The sequence below is a fragment of the Ursus arctos genome, unplaced genomic scaffold (assembly GCF_023065955.2).
Source record: "Ursus arctos isolate Adak ecotype North America unplaced genomic scaffold, UrsArc2.0 scaffold_3, whole genome shotgun sequence".
NCBI classification, from domain to species: domain Eukaryota; kingdom Metazoa; phylum Chordata; class Mammalia; order Carnivora; family Ursidae; genus Ursus; species Ursus arctos.
Window position 1 is genome coordinate 65,329,042 of NW_026622985.1, and position 27,791 is coordinate 65,356,832.

General features: G+C 38.3%; 1 protein-coding gene across 7 annotated transcripts in view; it reads right to left on the reverse strand.

The window, feature by feature from the left end:
* Nucleotides 1-27,791, reverse strand: part of IMMP2L (inner mitochondrial membrane peptidase subunit 2) — an 821,223-nt gene that overhangs the window by 238,486 nt on the left and 554,946 nt on the right. The window lies entirely within an intron of this gene.

The window sequence follows — 27,791 nt, forward strand, 5'->3', positions numbered from 1 at the left end:
CCTGAAATGTACTTTGGTGCTAGCACCTAGAAATGCTATAATAAACATCTCCATGAATTTTATTAATGCATTTTTTTTAGGTACAGATACTGGTGAGGCTATCACGTTTTACATCACACCAGTGTCCTTTTATGAGACCTCTGAAAAAAAATTTTATTTACTTGTTATCCCCAAGGAAAGGTGTTGAGGGGACACTGTAAATCTTTTAAGTGACTGTGGTGGTTTTAAAACATGTCTGCAAATTCTTTGACATTCTTCAATCTAATTTCCCTCCATTGAATATGCCTTGCTGTTGTGACTTGGTTCTAGTGAATAGAAGGTGATAGAAGTGAGGTTGCATGATTTGGGAGGCTAGGGTTTGAAAGGCAACACAGATTTCACCCATCCCCTGCCCACCACTGCCATGACCATGCCTTGCAGACCTTAGCCAACATATGAGAGAAATTTAGCTTCCTGAGCCACTGTGCTAGAGAGACCACATGGAACAACCCTACAGACATAGACAGACATGTTCAAGGAATGCCAGTTGTCCCAGTATCAGCTTTTTGAGTCTTTCCATCATCAACTGCCAAATATTTGAGTGGGAAAAACTTCAAATGATTCCAGCCCCAGGGTTCCAGCCAAGCTGGCTGATGCCAGGTGGTACAGAAATGAGCTGTCCCCATTAAGCTCTGCCCAAATTACAGATTCATGAGCAGAATAAATGTTGTTACTCTTATGTGATAGGCATAATAATGGCCCCCCCAAAGATGCCCATATTCTGCTCCCTGAGGTCTATGAATATGTTGGTCTACATGGCAAAAGGGAATTAAGGTTGCAGATGGAATAAAATCTGTTAATTAGTTGACCTCAGGATAGGGAGTTTATATCCTGGATTATCCGGGTGGGCCAAAGTTATCGAAAGGGCCCTTAAAAAAAGGAGGGAGACAGAAGAGAGCCAGAAGCAGGGTCAGAAAGATGCGACACCATTGGCTTTGAAGATGGAGGAAAGTGACCATGAGCCAAGTAATGTGGGTAGCCTCGTAGAAGCTGGAAAAGGCAAGGAACAAGATTCTTTCCTAGAATCTCCAGAAAGAAATTCAGCTCGGTTTTAGCCTAAGACCAATGTGGGACTGCTGACCTCCACAATTTTAAGATAACAAATGTTGTTTAAGTTACTAAGGTTGTGATACTTTATTGCTGCAGCAAGAGAAAACCCCATACTCTAGTTTAGGTCTCTAAGTTTAGGGGGCTTTCTTACCTGCCATCCTATAGCTGGGATGGTGACCGTGACTAATTCTCACTTCTCGCCTATAGGAAGCCCAACCAAATCAAAGAACCACCTCCTCTCTCCACCCTCATTTACCCTTTCTCTTGATATGTTTCCTCTCTTATGCCGATTTTTATACTACCTCAAATCCTTTTAGAACAGGACAATTAATAAATAAATAATATTGATTAAAATGATATATTTACCATGACCTACTGGAAGTAATGAAGTAGATAGAATGAGAAGTATCTTTTCTTTGTCTCTGTTAAAAACAAAACCAAACCTCTAAAGCCGATCGATAGCTATGGACAGCATCAACTGAAGACAAAAGCAAGCCTTTAATTAAGCTTAATGTTTTCTAAATATAGGGAAATAAAGTGACTAACACTTTTGTTTTGCAATTTAAGAGCAAGAAATAAAAACTTCTCATAGAAAATGTAATAAAAAAAATCTGTGTATCTACACATGTATGTGTATGCCTATTTATACACACATTTTATGCATATAATATAAATATATAGTATAATAAATATATGATATATAATAAACACTAACTATATATATAAAATACTTATATCTACAGGATATATATATATATATATATATATATATATATATATATATATATATATAGCTTTGTATTGTGTCTGCTTAAGGAAGAGAGAATAAAGAAGAAATAAATGAAAACCAGGAATTGACAGAGAAAGACCCACAAACAGAAGGAAAAAGGAAACGATATTAAAACGTTTGGTATACAGGAAAGGAAAGAGAGAAAGAGACACATGGGCACTCACAGAGACACACAGGAGATAAAGAATCAAACAGGAATGCATACAAAATGCATAAGAAAAGAGGTACACCTAGAAAAAAGAGAAAGGCTTTCATGGCATCAGTAACACTCCTAGCTTGTGCCTTTTGGAGATATTCTCACTGAGAATTTCTAATATTACACTGGATTTTAACATTCTAAAATAACAATGGGGAGATCATTTATCTCTCAGCAACTGCTCTATAAACTTGGTGAACCTGGCCCTCCTCAGGCCTGCTCAGCTGCAGAAACCAGGGGCGGAGGTAACCAGGGCCAAGAGTGCAGAGCAGAAGCATCACCTGACAACTGGGATCCTTCCTGTGATGTTAGGTGACTCTTCTGTCCCTGCCTGTCCCCCTACCTGCCACCTGTCTGCAATCATCACCGTATGGACCACATCCATGTCACCAGGCCTCTGCCTCAGTTCCCCTTGCCTGCTCTGCCCCCCAGCATATTGTGGGCTGCACAACCCATTAAATGTGCACCTGTGTCTCCTACGTACTTTATACTACTGGCTGAGGTCTCGCTCCAAAACATATGAACCAAACAAAACCACAACGCATAGTGACCCAGCCATAGACTCCTGCTATTTTACACCTGGCCACAGTTTTCTACTCCCTTTCAATATCATAATTTGTACTTTGGGACACCTTATTGAGGTCACTAACCCAGCTCTGTCTGTATAATTTTGCTTATAAAAGAAATGGCAGAAGAGTCCTCTCACATAGGGGCAAAAGCAAAGTTACTCTGCATGTCAACTACAAGCCAGAAAAAAAGAGAAACAAACATGATGCTTAAGTATATATACTCCCATCTCAGCAGAGCCCCTTGACTTAGCAAAGCAATTCATCTATTGGGAATCAATGCGGAAGGAGAACAAAATCTTGGGAATTCTTAAGGATTGTATCTTATTCTTCCTTTCATCTCTACAAAGGTAGGCGTTTGATGCCTACAGGATTTAATGACTACTGAAATTGCTCTCATCATCATAATTGATAAAAAATGGAAATCTGTAAAGCAGTGTACGGGATTAAGTAATACTAAGGTATCTACCCCTATTTGATAAAGTAAGGTCTTCTTTAATCTTGGGCATCAATAGGAACTCCTCATTGTCTTGGGAAAGGTCCACCCACATTCACATAAATGTTGCCTGTGAATTCCACTTTATATCAGTCACAGTTTATAAAGCACTTGTGCATTAATCATATAGAATGAAGTCTCTTTCTGTTCAGGCTGTTTCTATACAAGTCCAGAGTATTATTTGCAGATAATGTGCTTCACTGAGCCTGCACTGAATTGTTCACGCAACAGCTGTAAATCAAGATTGACTTTTTGAACCTAACTTTGCATAATTCAACAAGCTACTGAACATCTTCTGCCTAAGCAGGTTCATGACTTATAAGAATCTGCAAAGCTAAATAACTACCCAATGCTGCCTCAAAACGATTAAATAACAAAAAGGTTTTGCATTAACAAATCAGGAATGAGTCACTTACTGTCTGATTCTTCTCTGTTCAAGAAGTGACAGAGAAGGTGCCATTTAGAAAAAGAAATGTCATAAAATGATTGAATTGTGAATTTCTTCTAGTCCCCAATAACAAGAAAATGACCATAAAAGGAGGTGGTAGATGGGGGAAGATAAGTGCTATTAAATACTAGTCTGTCAAGAAACACATTTATCAGAGTCTTGATGATAGATTTAGTCTTAGCTCAGAAGAAGTAATCAGTTCTGCAGTTAATGAGTATACTGCTCTTAATAATTGCATTATATTTAGGACTGAGCCGCATAAATCAGAAACCCCGTTATGCCAATACATAGTTAACAGGTGCTTCAAGATGGCACAACATATAACTTCATTATTGTGCTGAAACCTGTATTTCCTTTTCTTCTGCAGTACAATTATTTAGAAAGACGGTGACCAGCTCCTCCACCAACCAGATTCCTTCAGTAGCTCTTGTTTCTTTTACCTTCTTCCACTGATGACATCCTCCTTCCCTTATGCCATGGTCTTGGGCAGCATTAGACCTGTTGTTACTGTTTTTTTCCCCAGTTCCACCTGCCCCAAGAATTGACCTATCCTCAGGCAGGCCGTATCTGGAAACTCTCATTTTTTACAACACTCATGCCAGCAAATGATAATGATGATAGGAAGGAGGAGGACAGCTGAATTAGTTTTTACTGTGTGTCAGACAATTTTTTCATATATTTGCCACAAAAACCATATTGGTAATAATACCATTATTCTCATTTTACTAAGGAGGACAATGAGATTTGGAAGACTTAAGAAACTTGCCCAAAATCACAGGAAGGACTTAAACTGTGCTATAAAACCCAATATACTTAATCATCACAGTAATGATTTGCATTACTAGTAAAGTTTTTAAGTCCTAGGAGAAGATCAGAATTACCATGATATCACTATAATCATACTCAAGAAGTAAGCAATCATACAGGGCTGGAGGGTAAACTCGGCCTTATGGTTTCCACAAAGCTTAATTATCTAGAATTACTATTTCATATGAATTTGTTTTAGATCTTCAAATATGCTCGAAGCTCATAAATAACAACAGCTATGTTCATATAAGTTAAAATTTCTTCTGTAGTGCCAAACACTGTGTTATCCATAAAAATGATCAATATATAATGATTGAATGAATTCTAAATTATGTGATCTCAAAATACCCTCTTAAGGCCTTAAAGGGTATAATTACCTAAAATCTAAAGAATGGAAATGCGATTTTTCTGGGGGTGGGGGAGAAACAAACAAACAAAAAAAGTGATAATGGTCTAGGGAGGGATGGGGTGGGGATAAGTGGTAGGGTGCTAGGCTTAGGGAGAGCTCAGAAAGGCAAGCAGATGATGGAAAGTAGAGCATCAGGACCAGGATGAGAGTCCTAGGTTGGGGATGCATAAGAGATACACTTTACTTCCTTATACGTTTTATATAAACATTCCAAATGTTTCTGTGGGGACAAAGAAAGAGACCATCAGGAATTCCCCTGGCCTACGACATATTGAAATGAAGGTATGTCACTAACCCCTAAAAAGGGATGCCATTGGCAGCAGCAAAAGTAACCCTTCTTAATTGAGTACAGTGTTCAGGTAATTTATACCATTCCCATTGACCCACATTCCCGTCTAACTTGTTCTCCACTCGATCTTGTCTGTCCTATCTCAGTGAACGCTCCTACCATGGAGCAAATTGTTCAGACCAAAACCCAAGCAAGGGGCCACCTTCCATTCTTCTCTTTCCCTCAGCCCCTATATCTAATTCTCAGCAAATCTTTTGACTCAATCTTCAAAACATACCCCAACTTTATCTACTGCAGTCTCTTTCCATTTCCACTCTATCACCCTGGTCAAAATCACCATCATCTCTTATCTGGATTATTAAAGCCCCCACCTCCACTATCTAGCTTTCTGCTTCTATTCTTGTCTCTTCCTATCATAGTCTTATACATACCAGCCTTGTGATCATTTATGCATATTAATCAGATCACATCCTTCTCTTGCTTCAAACACTCTAGAGGTTTCTTATCTCACTGAAATAAAGTCTAAGTTCTGCCACGGTTCACTGGCTTTACCCCACCTCTTTCTCTGGGCTCATCTTCTACTATTGTCCACTTCATAGCCTACAAAAGGACCTTTCTTTCCTTCCGCCATATGTGCCATATGTGCCCAGCTCATTAACACTTTAAAGTCTTACCTTTCCCTCTACCTTCAATTAACTCCATATCTTCACAGGAGTACTCCAGTTACTCAGGTCTGGGCCATCTTTGACTACCTAAACTGTCAAACAGGGTTACTCCACTGAATCCAGTCAATGGATGCGCCATGTCTTCTATTTTCTTCATAGCTCCTACCACTGTCATTTATTTATACTTGTGTGTTGTCTTTGTGTCCTGTTTCTGGCCTCTACTACCTTACACCGCAGTTCATACAGACTCATGGAGTAGAAACTCTAATTTATCCACATTGTCTAGAACAACACAAGTTACAAGGTAAGGCTTGATAACTATTTCCAGAATGAATGAATAGATGAATGAATCACATGAACAGTCTTATGTGCTTAAGCCCTCTGTGCAATTGCTATGTAAGAATTTACTTTTGGACTGTGTGGAATACAGTTTTACATTCTTAGATGATACGAGAAAGTATCTGATATTTTAACCTTAGCAAAGAAAGGAGGATATGTCACCTACATTTCCCTTATACACACACTTCTAATACTATGGTTCCCCCTATGGGAATCTAACCTCAGAATTATAATGTGAGGATGAAAGAGATAATTGAAAGAATAGTGTAAAAAACTCCATGTTGCCTTTCTGGAGAATGTGATAGAAAATTCTAGCATGATATATTACTATACATGCCCTCAGTAATAAGGGGAACCTGTGAAAATGTTATTTCAGAATATTACATCGGGGAAGAGCTCTAACTCTCTTCAGTTTTGCCACGGGGTTTTTAAGATTGCTGCTACTGTGCTTACTTGAAACATAATCACAAATAAGAAGTGTGTGGAAACGACAGCTCTATTAACTTTATCATGTACAGTTAAGTATTCAGCACACTTGAAAGCAGCGCTCCCTCATTTTCATAGTATGCTACCTAGAGAAATAGACTTGGCAGAAGGACCTGGTGAAGACATAGCTGCACTCAACTCGAACAGCATAGCCAGATGCCCACAGATTGGCGGGGCAGTATGAGGGCACTCACCAAACACTGGGGTCTCTGGCTCACACCACACGGAACAGAGAGGAAATATCTAGAAGTGCTCAAGGCAAATAATCCAAGGGAAGAGGTGATGAAGACCATGACGCCTGTCTTAGCATAATTTCTACCTTTAAAGAAACTCCCCACCTACTTCTCTCTATACTCCCAAACACTTTTCTGTGAATACAGTAGATATGTAATAGAGAATTAATTAATTTAAGCCTTCTTGTGATATGAGAAGAGAGAAATTATATGATTCTTTTGTAGAAAGTATGTACTTTTTAAAAACAGGACGCATGAAGATTTTTAAAGTTGTCAGCCTCGCTCTATACTTTTCAACTCTGATGCTAAAATTCCAGGCTGTATGACTGTTGGTCAGGAGATGTTTTCAGTCTTTCTTCAAATCTCACTCCATGGATAAGGCCTTTGGGCTTCAACTATTTAGACTTCAACTTCTTATAGGGCTGTCCCTGGCCCCACGCTCTTTTTCAATAAAGAGAAAGTACACATTCTCCCTCTTTACATTTCTGTTCCTAATTAATGATGAAAATAAGCACAAAAAGCAAAAACAGTAAGAAACGGCATTTTGGATAAAGGTCCCCTCTCAGGCTGTGAATGTTGTTATTAGAGGAGTGGATCGGGGTGCCTGGGTGGCTCAGTCAGTTAAGTGCCTGACTCTTGGTTTAGGTTCAGGTCCTGATCTCAGGATCCTGAGATGGAGTCCCACCATCTAGCTCTGTGCTGGGCAGGAGCCTGCTCCTTCTGCCCCTCTCTTTGCCCCTATCCCCATAAGCACAGTATCTAGGAAAAAAAAAAAAGATAGAAAGAGAAAAAAAGGAGGGGACCACTGGGCTCATGTGCACCCGGTCTGCAGCATGGGTGCGAAGAGACTCACACAGTTGGGGACTCCAGTTGCAAGACCTTACACATCTGAGGCCAGGTTCAGAGCTCAAAACTCTAGGAGTGACTTATAGCTCTGTGATTTAATGGCAAGAGTCTCTGTGGAACGATTCTAGTCATTCTGACCCGGATGCCATGCAACTGCTCAAATTGGACCACATTGGGCTGACATGGCAGTATCATTGGCTTCAACCTCCTACAACGGGGGGTGAGACTGGGAAGGAGTTCACTTCCCAAACGCAGTTCAGCTGGGCCCATACCACCAACTTCTCACTGGTGGAAGTACAAAACCCCTTTTGTACTTTATCCCATGTCCTGGCAGAAAAGAGAAGGGACTTTTTATGCTCTCACGGAACCTCAGCCTCTGGACGCTCCTTTGGTGAATCTTGTCTAAGTTTCACCTGTGCTCATAAAAATGCATTCTGGGCTCCTGCTGGTTTCTACAAGAAATCCACAGACACCAAGCATCTGAATTTGAACAGCCTTATTGGAAAACTTGGGAGTCTACGGAGTGGCCTCTTGTCACCTGAGTAGCCCCCTTTTTCCCTCTCCCCTTCCTGCTCCTCACAACCCCTCCCATGACTCACTCCAGGTCTGTCTCCTTCGCTTGCGCACATCGATTCAGCTCCTCCTGGCTCCTGGTCCCCGGTTTCCCTGTTATCGTTTATTTGGTAGATGGCAAAACAAGTTAGCAGGATCTACCCTCTTTACAATGCAGTCCAGGTTATAAATACATGATTCAACACACATTTATGGCCTACCAATGTAGTGATGTGTGGTCAGCATCATGCTAGGTGCTCAGAGGAAGGAAAGGTATAAAACAACGGCTCCAAAATGCCTCCTTGCTGAGGAATTCGGTCTAGTTGGTAGGCAGACATTTCATAATAAAAACAATACTGTTACGGGATAGGGAATACATGCGATGTGACAGCATTTTCTGAGCCAAACAGACTTGGAAATGATAAGACAGGAAACACATATTTTTACTAAAAATATGCTTCTAATAAACACCTTTCTGTAAATGAAACAACAAAAAAATCCAAACAGTCCCTCTAAAACTAATTCATGTATCTATGCCAAATGGCTTACACATTTGGATAAGGTAAACACTGATAGAATTTTGATTGAAAAGAAATTGGATTTTTTTTTTCCTAACGGTCACCTAAGAGGAAGAATACCCTTAAAATATAATGTTCAGTTCCTACTAGAAGATGAGCTGGCAGAGGGTGAGATAAAAGGGAGGCCTGGATACTAGATCATTTTGTATGCAAATCACTTTCCTTGAAACTCTCCAGAAGTCTAGATATATTACTAAAGTTAAGCTTCCAATAGTACAGATTCTGCAAGTGACAGCACGGAGATCACCACACCACTTCACTCATAAACACAGGCAGAGAGTCTTTTATTTGCTCCTGAAGAGCAAAGCTTACCTTAGCAGATCCCCTGAACAAAAAAATGCCGAATCCTAGGGGTGTAGGAAAGTTTAGAGAAGTGATTTTCAACCCTGGTTCCATATAGGAGCCACCAGGGGAGCTTCTTCTGGAAGAATCCAGCTTCTGGGGGATTCTGGGGCATCTCCTCCATCAATTTGGATTTAATTGGCCTGGCAGGGAACCCAGCCACTGTTTTCTTAAGTGTCCCAGGCAAGCTTTTAAGAATAACAGATTCCTGGGCCCCACTCCTAGTTGTTTCCAAGTCAGCTGATTTGAAGTGACTTCTAGGAATCTGTGTTTTTAAAAGTGTCGCAAGGGCTTCCCTGTTTGGCCAGGTTGAAAAAAACCACTGATCTAATGCAAAATTGCAGAAAGCAGAGTCAGTTGGTTCCAAAAATCATAAAGCTAGTATATTAGGGTCAGAAAATTATGTATGTATGTACTGAGACTCCTCGTGCTGTGGGATAAAGGGCCCCGAAGACCTCATGATTTCTGGGCTACCTGGAAAGTAATGTTGACAACACTATAAAGCAGTGATCAAACCTCTACTTCTTGAACCCTTTCCCTTAAAATGTAGAACAAATAACTTCCACTCTGCGCCCATCTAAGGGAAGACATCCACCCCTAAAAAAGCATACCCACATTAAGTAGCCGTATAATCAGGGTTTAGGGTACAGCTCAATAGCTAACTTTAAATAAAATGCAGGCATCTCATACTCATTATGCCAACGATAGAAGGATCTAGTGGGCTAGCAGAAAAAGTTGCCATGTGACACACCAAAGCACAAGTGCAGCAAAGAGATCTTACACAGAAAAGAACATTGAGAGTTTCAACACAGACACACAGCAGAGGGTGTTGAAAGGTGCAACAGACCCTGACATTATAAACTCACGTGGACAAAACAGTAGCACTACGTTGTAAGTCCACCATTAGCCCAAAGTCCCTGCATCTGGAAATAAAGGGGGCTTCAGAAACATCGTAGTCAGGTAACAATTAAGAAAGATTACAAAATAACAAATAATTAGGTAATAATATAGACAAGTAGAAATAAAATTTCAAATATGCATAGCTTGTGGTTATTCATTAGAAATTATAAAATTAGAGAATCTCAGAAATAAAAAGGTCCAGCCACTCATCCACCCAATGAAACAAAGGACAGCTGCAGTGAAATTCACAGATTTCCAATGAGAACCATCTGATCAGCCTAGACCACATGTGAAGGGGGCCGAGTTGTAGCTCATGAGTGAGCTATGTAAACTTGGGCGAGTCACACGATTTTTCAGGCCTCAGGCTCCTGATCTATGACATGAGTGAACTGAACTCTGTCTCCGAAGTTCAGACCCAGTGATGCAAACGTATATCTCTTTTAGTAAACTAGCAATTGAACGAAGACAACAGACATCTTTCGATGTGCTGGCCCACTCAGCAGGCTCCGTAGAGAAGACTGACCTCTTGGAGCAACTCACCTGACTATCAGGGGATGCCTCAGATGTCGTGAGAAAGAAAAACTACAAGATTATATTGAGATTACTAGATGGCTCAGGAAAAAAATGAAAGAATTTAGAAAGTCTTTATGACTAACACACTTCTAAGTGGTGTTTTCATCACTACCACATCACATGCTGACAGTGTGCTGCATGAAGGAGGCCAGCCCCAAGAAGACACTTCGGGGACCAATCATGACTGTTGACACTCGTCCAGCATGACAGACGAAATCACTACTCTGCACAGTGACGCTCAGCATAATCAGGGAGAGTACTGTCTTTAAAATGGGAATCAGAACCTAAAGTAACACCACCCTTTTAGGAGGAATGCATCTCTCACAGGAGGGGCTTGTGCATTTCTCATCTCCAGCATAAGTAAAACATTTCATTTTACCCAGCAACCTACTGGGAGAAACATCCCATTTTCAGGGATGTTCTGTTGATGACAGTATCATGGCTACGCGGTGTATCAATTGAAGCACCCTAAGACAACATGCCATACAATTTACCTTGCTTAGCATAATTCGTTTCTAAATCTTCATTTATTTGCAGCTATTGTGACTGTCTAGAAAAACTTACTAATGGTCTCCAACATCTTTCTTATTCTTTGGTGGTCTTTTGAATAAACGGTGCCTATAAACCTTTTGCTTCACACAAGCAAAAGAGATCTCTTCAGTTAGGATGAAGTAATGGTTTGAAATTCTTATAATTACATTAATGCACTTAAGAATGTAGTCGATGTTTAATTTACAGTTCATACTTCTATTTAGAGGATAAAGCAGGACACACTGTTGCATGGGAAACAAGAGGTTTAAACCTGTGAATAATTTAAATAAATCACAATTTGGTTTATTTACTGCATTCATATCCAGCAGGCTTAATTTAAACACCTTTATGCTTTTACAGTTTTTCCTGTATGCCTTCCCTATTGAGAAGGTGAAATCTAAATCTTAAAAGTGTTCCTTCACAGATTCTATGCATAATAAAACACAAAGGAAAATCATGAACTCAATTCAAAAACTGAATGCATCTGCAAGTTTCTTAGGGTCTGACAGTATGGTAACAAATTCTAATTCATTAGGCTTTTGTGTTCCTTCTCCACAGAATTATGGGTGTACTGTTGAGCGCAATTTTTTGTTAAAATGGTATAGCTCTCCTTTAGTAATTTAAAAAAAAATTGTAACTTGGTTAAAAGACTTAAGGATAAGCTCAAAAACATCACAACTGAATATTAAATCTGTTTTATCAGTCCCGTTGTGATGTTCAGAATCTGCTGGTAATTAAATAAGTTTTTAAAAATCAGTAGGTTGCTCTGGATTATTTTCACGGCTTATATAACAAATTCTATTTCCAAAATACAAATTCACCATTTATTTTCATCAAGTTGCATTTCATTCAAGAGTTAAGTTTCTTGCAATAAATATTAACACAATGTGGGAAGATCTTATAATTTTCCAACTGACTAGGAATCTTTGACAATCAAATGCTGAACTTAAATTGTAGAATAACTCATTAGGAAATATGCAACAGCAGTGTCAAGATTTACAACAAATACACTGGAAGCGTTTTAAAAATTAATATTAAGCTGCTATGCTTGGCTTAATTAACTTTCTTCTTCATTTACAGAGCATATCTGTCTGGTTTTATGAACTTGGTCTCTAGTCCCCTTTCCTACAAACCTGTTTAATTAAAGTTTAACAGCTGTGTATGCTTTAGAAACAGCAGAATGGTTTTTCTCCCTTGAAATACTTAATCCTTTCTTAAAGTATGATCCTTCTGAATATATATTTAAAAGGCAATGGACAAGGAATAATCTACCAACAGAAAAACACTAGCAGCTTAGGGCATCAGCACTATGTACTCAGTGTGTAGACAGAATAGTAATTTCTATGCTAGGAAATCCAAGGCCACATGGGGCATGAGGAGATTTTTATTCTCAAAAAAAAAAAAAAAAAAAAAAAAAAAAAAAAAAAAGATAGCTACATAAAACAACAAATAAGTAAATAGAAAAATAAGCAGAATACTTAAAAATACAGTATTTGTGGGTTTTAGATACTACCTTACACTTCCAATACCCAAGGAGTATGACTAATGAGGTAACACCAGATATTTTGACGAGATTGGGCGTGTTCAGGGTGGTATAGCCATTGACATCTACACCAGATATTTTGATCACTGTTACCACTTTATCATCAACATGCAAATAAATATCTATAAGTGCATATGTGTGTATATGTGTATATACATACATACATATATACATACACACATATATACATACACATACAACATACCATTTCTGAAATGATGAAAATAACTGAAGGAAAAATGGACCTGATGAATCCTCAAACAGCACACCTTTCCATGTGAGATTCAAAATAGTAACAACATTTAATTAATTCCAGTATCAGTAGCTAATGTATGATTTCATGCTATGCCAACTCCAGCAATCTCTCCTCCAGGTGCTCTCTCCACCACTACCTACCTGACCACTGTGCAGGGAGGTATTTTTACACCCTTCTGGTAGTTTGTTCCTGAAAAGAGTCTGACTTAACCTCACTGTCCCTCCCAACATGGCGCTCTGTGGTACACGTTCAACTAATGTACACGAAATAAGCACGCTGATACAAGAACAAAACCAATTTATCTTCAAGAGATGAACTCTAAAAGAGGCTTTGGTAGAGTGTAGTATTGTTCAAAATGTTTGCTTCCCATCCTTGAGGGAGAGCTGTATATACCCACCGTATTCATTGCAGGTTGGGTCATGTGACTGGTTTTGGCCATTGACACATGAGTAGAAATGATATGTCCCTCCTCCAGATAGAAGCCTCAAGATCCATCTCATGGTTCTACCAGGCTTCCTTTTCCATCTCCCCTGGGACTATTAATACCGTCATTCGAAATCCCTGACGGAAGAAAACACACAGAGCCGCATTTCATGCAACCTATGGTAAACATATAATAGAGTAAGAAACAAGCGTCTACTACAATAAAACATTGAGATGTGGGGGTCATTTGTTATCACGGAATAAGTTAGCCTAAACTGACTGACACGGCACCCATTCAAGCCTTCTCAATAATAAACAAGCACATTCTCATCCCCTTCCCTGTGCAGGGACAGTCCCTGCAGCACTTAGGCTGCTGGAGAGAGCGAAGAAAAACAGATGGCGGAGACTCGTGTTCTTTACCACTTGCTTTCCTTAACCTTCAGCAACGTTGAAAATGTTCAGCAAATTAGAGAGTTTACATTTTTAAAGATAAGGAGTTGGGACTGATACTAATTGGACTAAGTTGAAATATTTCCAGAATAAACAGAATCATCTCACAGAGTGATATTCAGGATTGCTGTTTTATAAATATTGCACAGAGCTTTCTGCAGTCATTGAATTTGACAAATACTTATTGAGCACACCCTCAATATGCTAAATTTTGTAAGACAGGACTGTGCTAGATGCCAGGCTCCAGAAGTGAGTCACTGCCCTTGATTCAAATTGCACACAGGCAGAAAGATGCATGTACAACTGGCTCTAATACAATTAGATGCATTTGATACCTGTAGGATCAATACAGTACGCTGGAAACAGAGAAGAGGACAATCATCTCTGTCAGGGTGAGGATACAGGATTTTGTTAGATGGGTGGGGGAGGGTGAAGTGTCTGCCATGCACAGGATAAAACACGAGCATGGATACAGAAGGATGAAAACCCTTTTTAAACTGGAACAATATAGCCGTAGCACTGTGTGTGTGTGTGTGTGTGTGTGTGTGTGTGTGTGAGAGAGAGAGAGTGCACGTGCACACACACGCCCCCACACAGGCACATGGGTGTAAGAAGAGTGGGTAGGGGAAGAAGACGAAAGCAAAAATCCACCCACGTGAGTGGTAAATGTTATGAAAGAGGAAGCTAGCATTCAATAGGAGCACAAAAGGGATGTAATCCCAATCGTAGAAGGTTTTAAAAAGAGATGCTGGAACAGAATCTTTGGCTTACACACACATCTACACATATGTATACATATGTAGGCATGTATCTATACACATAATGTGTGTGTGTGTGTGTGTGAGAGAGAGAGAGAGACAGAGACAGAGAGAGAGAAAAGTTAAAGGTAAAATCCAACAATATGGAAGGGTATGCTGTAAAATTCCCCTCACACTCCTGCCCCTCAAGACCTCCAGTTCCCTTCGCTAAAAGTGGAAGTTACATATTTACTAGTAATTACTGAGCAACTTAGAGTGCAGAGAAAGTGAGCGCGAACTCCTAGAAAAATGACTGGGGTGAAATGGTGTTCAGGATCTAATATCTGGTCCTGTGCTCATATACGTGTGTGTACACATAGATCTAACCTTTTCTTCCTTGTTCCTGAGTGTCTATTTTATGAATGCATCATGACGTCCTTAACTGTATGGATGTACATTTAGAAGGTTTCAATCTTTTGCTGTTATAAACGACCCTGCAAGTAACTCCCTTGTACACACTCCTTTGCCCTCAGGTGCAGGTCTAGCTACCAGATAAATTCCTGGAGATGCAATTGCTGAGGAGGACTTAGCCAGGCAATGACAAAGCAAAGGAACAGGACAAAAGTGAGGGTGCTCCCTGTAAAGGCAAAGGTATGTGAGAAGATGCATAACTGCCAAGAAACCACAAACTATCAGTGTGGCTAGAACACAGTGGGGAGAATGCAGCTGGAGAGACAAAGGCCCCATCGTGACGGATCTTTATTACCAGGTTCGTGAGTGTGGAAGGCATAATGAGATTAACATTAAAAAAAAAAAAAATCAGTCTTGTGGGAGTGTGGAAGATGGGTTGGCAAGGGTATGAAAGGGAAATCAGTTAGGATACAGACCCGGTAATCTGGGGAGGAAACCATGAAGGCCTGGTAACCTGTCTCCCTGGGCACTGAAAGAGAAGGTCCTCCCTTGCTCGCCTCTTGCTCATCTCTCCTCTGGGGAGACTTCCAAGACCGATGTCTCAGGTGCCTCATGGTGAAGGAGCAGCCCGAGGGAGTGAGGCGGCGACGGGATCCACCCCTCCACCCTGGAATGGGAAAACATCCTTCCTGGTGCTAATCCTTCTCCAAAAATTTGTGTACTGTTTGCCTCCCTCTTTTCTACAAATGAATACCATGGACTTTAAGAGCTGGAAAACATGTTCCAAATCACTTAGTCCAAGGGTCCTCAAATTGGTGAGATGCTTTCCATTTTCCTAAAAGCATGAGATCCCGGGGAGGGCGGAGGTGATGAAGAAAGTGACAGTGCACTCCTAAAGAAAAGATTGGGGTGGGCTGGTACTCAGGAGCTCACACGTCATTAAACCTGCAAAGGGAACAGGAGGTCATGACACTACTGTGCTTTTTCCCCACCCCAAATCCCACCCCAAATCCCAGCATTGCAAGTTTAAGCTTAGGCAGGGTGGCAATAGAGTCAAATTGAAGAAAATATCATTTCAGAGCCAACTAAGTAGACAGGACCTAAATAGGTTAAACCACTCAAGTTGAAACAGATAACTGGTGAGAGACCTAACACCACCTAATACTAGAACATTTTCTCGAATTTCAGCATGCATCAGAATCACCTGCAAGGCTTATTAAAACATAGGTTGCTGGCTCCAGCCTCGGAGTTTCTGATTTGGTAAAGGGAAGTAGGAATCAAGAATTTGCATTTCTAACGAGCTCCTTGGTGACGTTGACGCTACATACAGTCTGGAGATCACACCTTGAGAAACATTCTACTAGAACAATGCCACCCTCCATCTGGTAGCTATGTTGCCTATAGAGCATATGCAGATATATACGGTCTTCTACAAAAAAGGATTACTAGATTGTTATAACTTTAAAATATTGAGAAAAACATGTTACAAGCTATATACTGAAGTCCCATTTCTCTTTCTTTGTGAAAATCACAGATTAGCATTAACACACACTAATAGCATTAACTCAGCAGAAAAACATATAAAAGTTATGTCAAAGAATTCAATTTCTAAAGTTCTACTTCACGGACCTTTAACCATCAAAAATAAAATTAAGTGGCTTAAAAAACCCCTTATTCCCTTAAGTAACCTATGAAATGAATAACACTTAAAAGGCAGATCACAAACTGGAAATAAATTTGATGTAAATATGACAAGGGGTTAACATACATAATATATTCAAACTGACAGGGGCACCTGGGTGGCTCAGTTGGTTAAATGACCCACTTTTGATTTTGGCTCAGGTCATGATCTCAGGGTGGTGGGATTGAGCCCTGCATGGGGCACCACGCTGGGTGTGGAGCCTGCTTAAGATTCTCTCTCTTCCTCTCTCTCTGACTCCCCTCCTTCACAGCACCCCCGCCCCACCCCCATGCACATGCTCTATCTCGCTCTCAAAAAAAATTATTTATATATATGTATATGTATATATATATATGTGCGTGTGTGTATGTGTGTGTGTATATATATATATATATATATATATATATATATATATATATCTCCAAACTGATAAGAAAACATTGAATACCATTTAAAAATGGGCAATTCTGAAATAGTTCTTAGAACAGGAAGTAAAAGATTAATAAATGTATAAAATATTCATTCTTATTAGCAATGAAAATAATACAAATGAAAAAGCAATGAGAAATGTTTTTTCACCTTTTGTATTAGCAAAGGCGAAAATGATGTTAATACTCATCACTGGCTCCCTACACAGTGTGCAATATTCATACATTGCCAGAAATGTGAAAAGTGAAACTTTCATATAAGTTTCATGTGCATATCCTCCTTATTTCCTCCACTTTATTGTCAAGGAAGTTGCAAGTTTTAATTTTAACAAATCATTATTTTTTAAGACTCATGTGAGAATACTAGAGCTCAGATACATCAAGTTAGGAGTCACTTCAATTTCCATCAGGCAGTAAGCATTCTCTTGATTTTAATGATAGCCTTGTGAGACTTAGAGTTCAGGCTTGATTTACATAATCCCGCAAAGACAGCCCCAGAAATCCATTAAAGGTCACCTTACTTTCCCATACACATACCAAATTCTAATCTGTTCATTCATTTCCTCTTCTATTATCATAGTCCTTGCTTTTGTAAAGCTTACTGCTTATTATACTTTCATCTCAAATAGAAAATCTTTCAGGTTGGCTTTCCATCCTACTAAACTTCATTCCAGTATGTATTACTTGCTCCTCTTCATGTTATAGTCCCAGATTAAATAGTCATTTACTTTTCGATGTATGTAAAATTGGAATCCAAACTGCAGAAACGTTCCTTGGAAGCGTAAATACACTTGAGGTGTACCAGTGTGGGACACAGCGTTTATCACTGCTGGCTCTCGGGCTGCATATTACAACCAGGTATCGCATAATGGTCAGGGAGTGGAATTTATTTTTGTAATAAGCAAAGTAGAAAATCTCCTTAGTTCCCAAGTGTCCAGTTGCAGAAGCCCAAAGTTAATGACTTGCTATTCATCAGACCCCAGATATACAACTTTCATCACACAATTGACTCTTCTGAAAGGAAAAATCAACAACTGTCAGCTCCCCTAATAATGAAAAAAAAATTAATTACTTTCACTCAAATTCTCCTTTGAGTTGAGGATGATCAATTTCAAAATCTTATTAGTTCTGCTAGTGTGAACCATTCAGATTCTCGGGGGGAAAAATAGGGAGACACTCTTTTTTCTAAATCAACTATTTATGATTAATATTTCTGTCAACAAACGTTTTCCAATTTCACAAAAACTGCAAACATAAACTTTAGTTTCACAATCGACATTTTAAATTTGGGAACGATTACTGCTTGTGCCTGAGATGCTATTATACATAAAGGTATCCCTCATAATAAATTAGAGAACATTTGAACATTTTTCTATAACACAACGAATAAATTGAGGAACTATAATAAATTGCTTAAAAAAAAAAAGGATCCCCTAGATTACTGGCTCCTTCTTCGCTGCACTATAAGTTTGGTCCAGCACAGGCAGACCGAGCTCAAGTAACAGCCAGAAGATAATTGGAGTTCTAATGCTGGGCTTATAAGAAGAGCTTACATAGCCTGGGGTAGTATTCTGACACAGAATTTTCCCATCTGCAGGGCTATTCCTTTTGTATTAGGTAGAAACTATTTGGGCGATGAAATTTATTCTACTCTTTTACGAGCATTGTGGCTGCTCGCCAGTGAGGATACTCTCTGCAGCGATCTTAAAGTATAATAGCTCTTCCCCATCCAGCTCAAGACAAATATCTTCACCGTCCAGGTGTACCTATGTGGCTTCTAGCAATGCAGCAAAAGTCTCACTTAGAGTAGCAGAGCTACTCTGCCTCGACCAGCATGTAACTAAAGAACCCATGGCTTGTAGGCTAATTCTTCCCTACCATTTAAACCGCTGGCCAGGACTAGAAAATAAGTTTAGTATTTTCTACTTATTTCTAAGGTTAAAGGAATGAAAGTAGATAGTATAGACCAGGGTTACCAAACTAGGGCCCAGGGGCCAAATCAAGTACGGTATGTGTTTCTGTAATTTAAGTTTTATTGGAACATTCATTTTATGTATCATGTATAGTTGCTTTCACGCTACAGTATCAGAATTGAGTAGTTTTGTCAGAGACAGTACAGCCTGCAAAGCTATAAAAACTATTTACTATCTGGCTGTTTACAGAAGAAGCATATTGACCCCTGCTACAAACATTAGGTAACTGCATGAGGAATCAGTTCAAGATCTCAAAGATATAGCAGCCAGCATTTGAGTACTTGCATGGAACACTGTAAAAATGGTTTTCTTCCAACTTCAGAATTGATCAAATATGGACCTATATCTTGATTGAGCAGTAAAATAAAAGTTTTTTCAACAACGACAAAAAAAATTGATAATCTAAAATGGGCAAGAACTCCGTTAAGCTCTGGGGAAACCAAATAGAAAATCAGTTAATAATATGTTACATTTTAGTAGTGTGCTAAAATTTACAAAGTATTGAAAGATACCCGGGTTTCAAAATAACTCTGAAAATAGAGAGGTTTTTTTTTTTTTTTCTTTTAAAATCAGAGAAGCCAATAACTTTTCCAAGGTCACACAGCTTGTAAGGAACAGAGCTGGAATTGAATCTATCATCTTACTCCAAGTGTAACACTCCTACTATATCATGCTACTCTTCATTGCCCTTAGACACCTAAAAAAAGCTTTCATACACCAAAAAGTTACAAAAAAATAATAGCATCCATAACTAAGTTAATACCATAAACACACCTGCTCTGCTGAATGAAATTCTTTCTCCAAACATTTTAAAAGAGAAACAGTGGTCAACGTTAAGTTGAAACAAGGTTAACCGAAACTGCACAAAAATAGAAAAGCTATCTGTTCTTAATTATTAAGTAATTATTCAGGCTGAAATATTCCTAAATCTTTCCTGCATGCTTCTTAAGCTTAGTTTAAAAGGTATTTTAAGACAATCTTTTTAGCTTCCTACTAAGATAATTATACTTATAGGCATTTTCCAAATATTTGACAGACTTACATTACTGTGAGCAGAGAAAAAAATAAAAATCAGCATTTCATTCAAAAGAGTGCACAAAAGTCAGCATTTTTCTATATTTTTACTTGGAGGTCACAACTTCAAAAAGTTATACTACTAAGAAATATAATTAAGCCAGCAGCGAAGAAGGCAAATAGGCTAATGTGCGAGCCAGCCCCCGGTGTGATATGCTTCCTGCTAGGAAATACCAGATATAATAAACACAAGAGCACTTCACATGATCTGTCTGCACTGGGGGAGGCAAAGCAGGCTCACGGCAGAATTGTGGAGTAAAGTCCCCAAAGCCAGCCCAAGAACAGAGGAAAAGAGCTCAGTGAAAAGCATCCAAGTTAGAGACTGACTACTATATTTTAGAGAGCAGCAAGGATATGTTGACAAGGATGGAGCAAGATCAGAGCATCCTGCTAGGCTCCCAGCTGCAGAAAATTTATCCTAATGAAGCTAAGCCAATGGGTTTCCTACCTGAAGCCCCCCAGTCATTTCGGCTCATACACTGCCTGGAAAGAACACGATGGTTCTAATACTTCCTTTTTGATACGGTGATTTTAATAGGAAGAACATTAAATAATAAGGACATTATTTAATATTCGCTTTCATGCTCTTGCCTGTAATTTCCTATAAATGGTTTTGTCTGGGTCACATATTATTGTTACCCAATAATTTGCACACAGTATCTTTGTATACATTACTCTTAGGACTATAATTTATTATTTAGAACCTAATAAGTAAGCAATTCTGGAGTTGCCATGTTTTCAAATACCTACCTAGTAGAGGTATACAAGTATATTACTATAACATAGGTATATCTATCTGTGTAACACACACACTGGGAAACATAAATTCTTATAGATATATCTTAAGTATGTGTTTTTTTCTTTCTGGAATATTCAAGGAAAAAGTTATTATATGAATGTTTTTCTAATCCTTTCAATCTCCTACTATGAGACATAGATCAGGATACACACCATAAATACCTCTAGGAGTGTGATTGGAAGTATAAGAAAAAAAGGACCTTTTCTTTTTACCCCATATGCTCCAGTATCATTTCAGTTTTCCTAAATTATACTAGGGCTGTATTGCTTTTGCAATTAAGGAGGAGGCTGTAGGTCTCCTATTCATCTCAAACTTTAACCGGAAAGTTGAACACAACACAGCCCAGCTCCTCAGGTAGACCAGATACTCTTCCTCCAGGGATGCTCCAGGGGCCATTGTACATTTTCATGGTGGCAATTGTATTTCTTTGTTGCTTTTGTTGGCTTTCCACCAGAGCATAAACTTCAGGAAGGCAAGAACTATCTATTACTTTTAATACTCACAACCTCAGAATCCCACACAGTGTCTAGAACATAGTAAATATTCCAGGCACTCAATAAATAATGATTAAGTCATGACTACTTCTAAGAATATCTGATAATTACTGAATACATACTTATGTGCCCAGCACTGTGCTAACCAAATTATATCTACTACGTCATGTTATCCTGAAGAATACTCTACAGAGTACTATTATAATTTCCACTTACAGAGGAGAAAAATTAAGTTTAGAGAATTTAGTGATTTGGTAAAGTAACACAAGAGGCAGCAAAGCTGGGATACAAATCAAGAAAGCCTGAATTTACAGTTTGTGCTCTTGACCTCCACGCCATACTGAATGAATAAACGACTATGCATGAGAGAATGAACAGTGAAAATGTTCATATTTAAAGAAGAATCCTGTTCGAGAGGCAGGTACACTAAGGTCAAAATTGAAACTAGAGAACCCACTGATGTGGGTGGGGAGAGTACCACAATACTCGCTGTCACCATTACTAGAAGAAGCAATTCAATCTAAATAGTCTAGAGACTTCCAGCAACTGTTACATTCTCCTGCATGAAAGTGTACACACTATGTTTGGGGTAGTACCTCTGAAAACCTTCCTACGTTGCTGAATTGATTACAGAAATAATTTCAACCTTAAAAATCAAGATCAACATTTTGTTGACTATCTCTCTGGCAGTGAGAAAGAAATAGCTACCGCTCATGCACATAGTTTTTATCAGCAATTCCATTTTTATTCATGGATACAGCAGCAGTGTGATAAATAATCATCTACAACTACATAAAAGAAAGAAAGATTTCCAAAAAGTCATGGGTTACCTACCAATCTATAATTCTTTAGTAAAGAAGAGTTACCATTCCTTCAAGACGAAGGGAAGAAGGCCCAGGAGAAATTAATAATTTCTCAGGTTGACATCAGAGCAAAACTGATGATTTTTCACAAATGCTTCTAATTTAGTGGTAACCAAACCTTATTGGACAGACCCTGGGATGCTTAATTTCATGCTCAAGACCTTATCTATTAAATAATAGTATTGGTCAAATGCTAAGTACTAAACAAGGATGTGCCGTGCCATTTTGATTTGGGAAAATTCAGAATTCAAACTAAACCAGGCTTACGTGGCTCCGAAATCTGTAAAAGTCTTCTGTTGAAATCACTAATAGCTAAGGCTCAGTGTATAACTATCTTCCTGTCTTCACAAGCAACCACCTACCTGGGTCCCATTTGAGAACTATGAAATAAAATCATTAGCTTCCATGCTCTAAAACATTCTATTCAGCAATCTTTATCAGGGTCCTGGACACAAGTTTCTTTTCAAATTTCCTCTTTATTCTGTCTTTTCTTTTAGGAAAGAATGCATTCCTAATTCCTAATCTACTAAAAATGTCATAAATCAGTACATGGTCTTCAAAGAGTGCCATGGAGACAAATCAGGCTCCTATTATTCAGAGCTACTGCACCAAAAAAAAAAAAAAAAAAAAAAAAAAAAAAGAAAGAAAGAAAGAAAAGAAAAGAAAAGAAAAGAAAAAGAAAAAAAAAAGAAGTTATTAAACAAGAATTATTTTTAGTTTTACTGGGCAAAACTCAATTTAGTTCTGTTTTTCTTCCTATAAAGCTTCATCAATTCCTGGAACACAATATGATTCAACCATCTGTGATAGGCTAATATTGATTTCCGTATCTTCAATAGCACATTTAAAAGCAACAAGCTTTAAAATGTTTAATTTCTTGTGATTCAATGGATTGTTTTGCTAATATCAGAAAGTTATTTTTAATAAATTACTGTGTTTTGACATTTTACAATATAGTCTCTAGACTTGAAGAGGAATTATCATTTAAATATTTTTCAGTGAAAGAAGTCTCACGCTTCTCTACTGCAGAATACTCTGCAATATCAGTAACTGTTACAGAAAATCCTACACTGCACTTTCTAGGATGGAAATGACTGTGTCGTGAGCAGGACATGCTTCTCCACGGCACCACTGATCCTGCCCGATCTAAGGCCTCCCTGGGGCCAGGAAGTGATTGTTTTCTATGCACACTTCTTGGAATTCTCCTGAACAAGAGGAACCACAAACTAAAGAAAATCAAATTACGTAAAGTGAATTATAAAGTAGATTACATTTCACTGGCAGGGCGACCATTTGTTGCAGTTGTCTTGGTAGCCATGTACGGTGATTATTCCAACATAATAATCATCCCCTTTCACTCTCAAAAGTGTCCCAGTTTCGATGATGAATTATATGGTTACCCTGTTCACCAGGGACTTACTTCACTGAGCTTGCTAACTACATGGATTCCCAGATTCCAAGCATCTGTAAAGTGTATTTCAGTAGGTAAGAAGAGAAATGATAATAGGCTTCATTTCTGACGGGGCTGAGAAAATCTGTGAAACAGAAATCCAAGTGCCCAATAAAAAATGTTGATGCCTTATAAATTTCAGTTGTGGTTGATTCATATTGACTTCCTGCAGTTTGGTGCTTTGTATTCATTTTATCTTTTTCTAAAACAGTCCTTCTCTGTGAGTCATAACAAATTAATAAGAAAAAGCAAATAACTATGAAAAATATTTTGGTGGAACTAATGGCCTTGTCTAAATATTACTTTCATTAGCTTTTTACTGCTCATGTCATAGATAAGCAGACCCATTTGGGCTACCTTTATGAAAACGACTATGTTCCTAGCTAAGTTATCACACAATCAAGCAACTGTCTTGGGATGTTAATCAATGCCGACATCATGACAGAAAGTTCAGACTTGCAAAAGTCACCTCTTGTACCATCTTAGGGATATTTGGCTGAGTTCACTGAATAAATACTTCAACCCCACTTTTGCCTTGTCAATAGAATCATAATGACTGTGATTACAAATAATGTGCTTACTTTTATGAGTCACTCTGAAAATATCAAGTCAGAGTAGTCATCATTCATGTCATAAACAAGGATACTTAACTACTTTTAGAAGAAGCTACATATTATTTCCTCAAGAGAAAAATACTTTGACCAGTTACTTGGGTCAGACTGCCTCCGTTTCATCTATTCTCCACACAGCAGACAGAGGGATCCTTTAAAAGTGCCAGTCACGTCCTATCACTCATGGCTCGAAACATTTCACGGGCTTGCCATCCCACTAAAATAAAATCCAAATTTTCTCCGTTCAGTGGGGTCTGATATGCTGACTTCTTACAATTCCTTAAACTTACTTACTATGTACCCATCTCAGGATTGCATCTGTCATTTCTTTGGTGTGAACTACCTTTGCTCCAGATCCTAATACGGCTCTCCTCCTTCCTCCCTTGATTTAGGAGTCTGCTCAATATCTACTCATTAGAGAGGCTTACAGTGAACATCCTGCCTAAAATAGCAGCCCCAGACCCCTACTCTATGCATCCTTTCCGACTTTAATTTTCTTTCGCACTTCTAGCTCAGTGTCATGTATTGCATTACGTGTTATGTAGTTGCCTGTTATCTGCTTCTAACCACTGGGATGTAAGTTCCATGAGAGCAGGGACTTTGTCTCTTCTATTCAATTATGTCTCCCTAGTGGCTAGACAAGTGCTCATTAAATGAATGTTTCTAAGGCCTACTATGTCAGCAAACTGATTAAAGTAAATAGAACCTAATCATCTAAACTAATTTCCAAATTTGTGTTGAAATGTTTCAGCTTCTGAATCTGAAGTCCACCACCTCCCCATTGCATTTGATCTTTAAATCCATTTCCTCTGAAACCCGTATTTCATGCAGCATTGGTAAGAGTGTAAATATATTGGTGAGATGTAAAACAAACCTCTTAGGAGGGAAATCTAGCTACAAGTTTTTACACGTTTTAAAACTTTCAAAAAGTTTTTAGAGGCTACATACTGGGAAAGTCTCGAGTCTTGATACTTCCATTCCTTATGTTACTCATTGCTTCATGATAGAGGTGTAGTGAAGGGGGACAGAAAGGGCCATATGTCCAAAGTGTTCATTTTCAGGGTTAGAACAAAGAAGCCAGTCTTTGTACATGTGGGTTGCAGCAGTGGGAAAAAAAGGTATAAATCTCTTAGATCCCCATCTCCCTTCTCCTCATCTCCCAACACTGTACCAATAACCCTCATTCTAGTTCAGCCTCTCTGTGAACCCAATACAGTATTTACACTTACTGAGGAAAGCAACAACCCAGGTTTTTCCTCAGGGAGGTCTATTATGGGATTTCTAATTACATAAGAATTTTTTATGTCTGACCAAGTTTTACAGTCTCACATTGTTGACTCTTTAGCTAGTGACCAATAATGCTACATCTGAATTAAAGCTGTGTTCTCTTTGGATTATAATGTAAAATGAATCCCTTGACATTCCTAATCTTGTTAGATTATTTGGAATAGATAAAATTTTTGCTCCCTTTGTTGACCAATTCTTCTTTTTAAAAAAAATAGCTTTATGGAGATGTAATCCATATAACATGTAATTTACCCATTTAAATGTACAATTCATTTTTTTTTCAATATATTCACAGAGCTGTGCGACTATCACAATTCATTTTGGAATGTTTTCATCCCCCTACCAAAAACAAATAAACAAACAAACAAAAACAAAAAACAAAACAAAACAAAACATCGTACCCGTATCTCTCATTCTCATTTTTTATGCCCCTGGGAACCCCTAATCTATTTTTTGCCTCTATGAATTTGCCTATTCTGGGTATTTTATATAGCATAAATAGAATCAAATGCTATATGATCTTTTGTGACCGGCTTCAATCATTTAATATAATGTATTCAAGGTTTGCTGGCTCATTCCTTGAATGGGATTTGCACCGTATCCACACAAACTGTTTTCCAAATATTAAAAGCATATTTTGGATATTTATGAATGTATATCAAATAGTTTTCCAAATGTATTGCTACAGTTTCCTACTGAAATCAGAAGACTAGATAGGATCTTCAAAATAGAAAGCAGTTGCCAAATTCTGCAAATTGACTATGCAAATCCTACAGGTAACAAAAACTAAACTCTTTGATACGAATACACTTACACTTGACTAAAATCACATTATTATACACATTCATCCTCTCCCAAATGCCCAATTTATTGAAGGAATCAAAATCAAACAACCTCTTATAATTCAAAATATTAAATAACCGGTACAAAATGACCAAATGCATTGAAAAGAACACTTCACCCAAGAAAATACACAAATGGCAAGTAAGCACATGGAAACATACTCAACATCAGTCGTCTTCAGGGAAGTGCAAACCAAAACCACAATGAGGTTCTATTCTACACCCATGAGGATGGCTATAATAAAAAATATTCATAATGCCAACTGTTGGCAAGGGTATAAAAAAACTGAAACCGTTGTACATTGCTGGTAGAACATAAACTATTATAGCCACTTTTGAAAACAGTTTGGTGGTTACCAAAGTTAAACATATACTTCATCATAATAGCCAGCATCTCTAGGTATATAGGCATTTTAACAGTGATATGTGTGAACACATCTCAGTAGAAATAAAAACATATTTCCACCCAAAGACACACATGTCCAGAGCATTTTCACAAGTGTCCATATCTTTACTCATAATATCCCCAAACTGGAAAAATCCTAATGTTCATTAGCTCATAAATGAACATACAAAATGTGGTAGGTCCATACAATGGAATAAACTCAACCATAAAAAGGAACAAACTACAGATGTACACACATGAGGGACTAAAAAAAAATTCCGATATGTGGGGGAAAAACACAGGTATAAGAGACTACATATTGTATAACACCATCTAAATAAATTTTCTAGAAAAGGCTGAACTATGGAGACAGAAAGCAGATCCCTGGTTGCCTGGCACTGGCCACTGGGAGTGGTGGGAGCCTCAGTTGAGTGCAAATGGGAGGAGGGAATTTTGAAGGTAATGGAAGTGTTCAAAAGCTAGATCGTGGTGAGGCTTGCACAACTGTGCATACTTATAGTGAAACTCATTACACCGTATATTTAAAATGGGTGAGTTGTGCAGTATATAAATTTTACCTAAAGAAAGCTTTGAAAACAAAAAAGACTGCCCAAATATTCATAAATATAAGACATTCAAACCATCCTGCAAGAGCTCCATTCATACAACACAGACTACTCACGAACAGGTAGTCATGACATGAAAATTTTGCCATTCATTCCTACATCAGCAAGTTCTCACACTGTTTGGTGTGAGGGCTCCTTTACACTCTTAAAAATAACTGAGGTGCTCAAAGAACTGTTTGTCAGTATTTACTACATCAGAAAATATACTCTGTCAATATTTACCATGTGGGAAACTAAAAGGGTGAATTAAAAAAAAATCTTTATAGATTCAATCTAAAAAAATAATACACCTATATGTTAACACATACAAAAGTGTGTTTAAT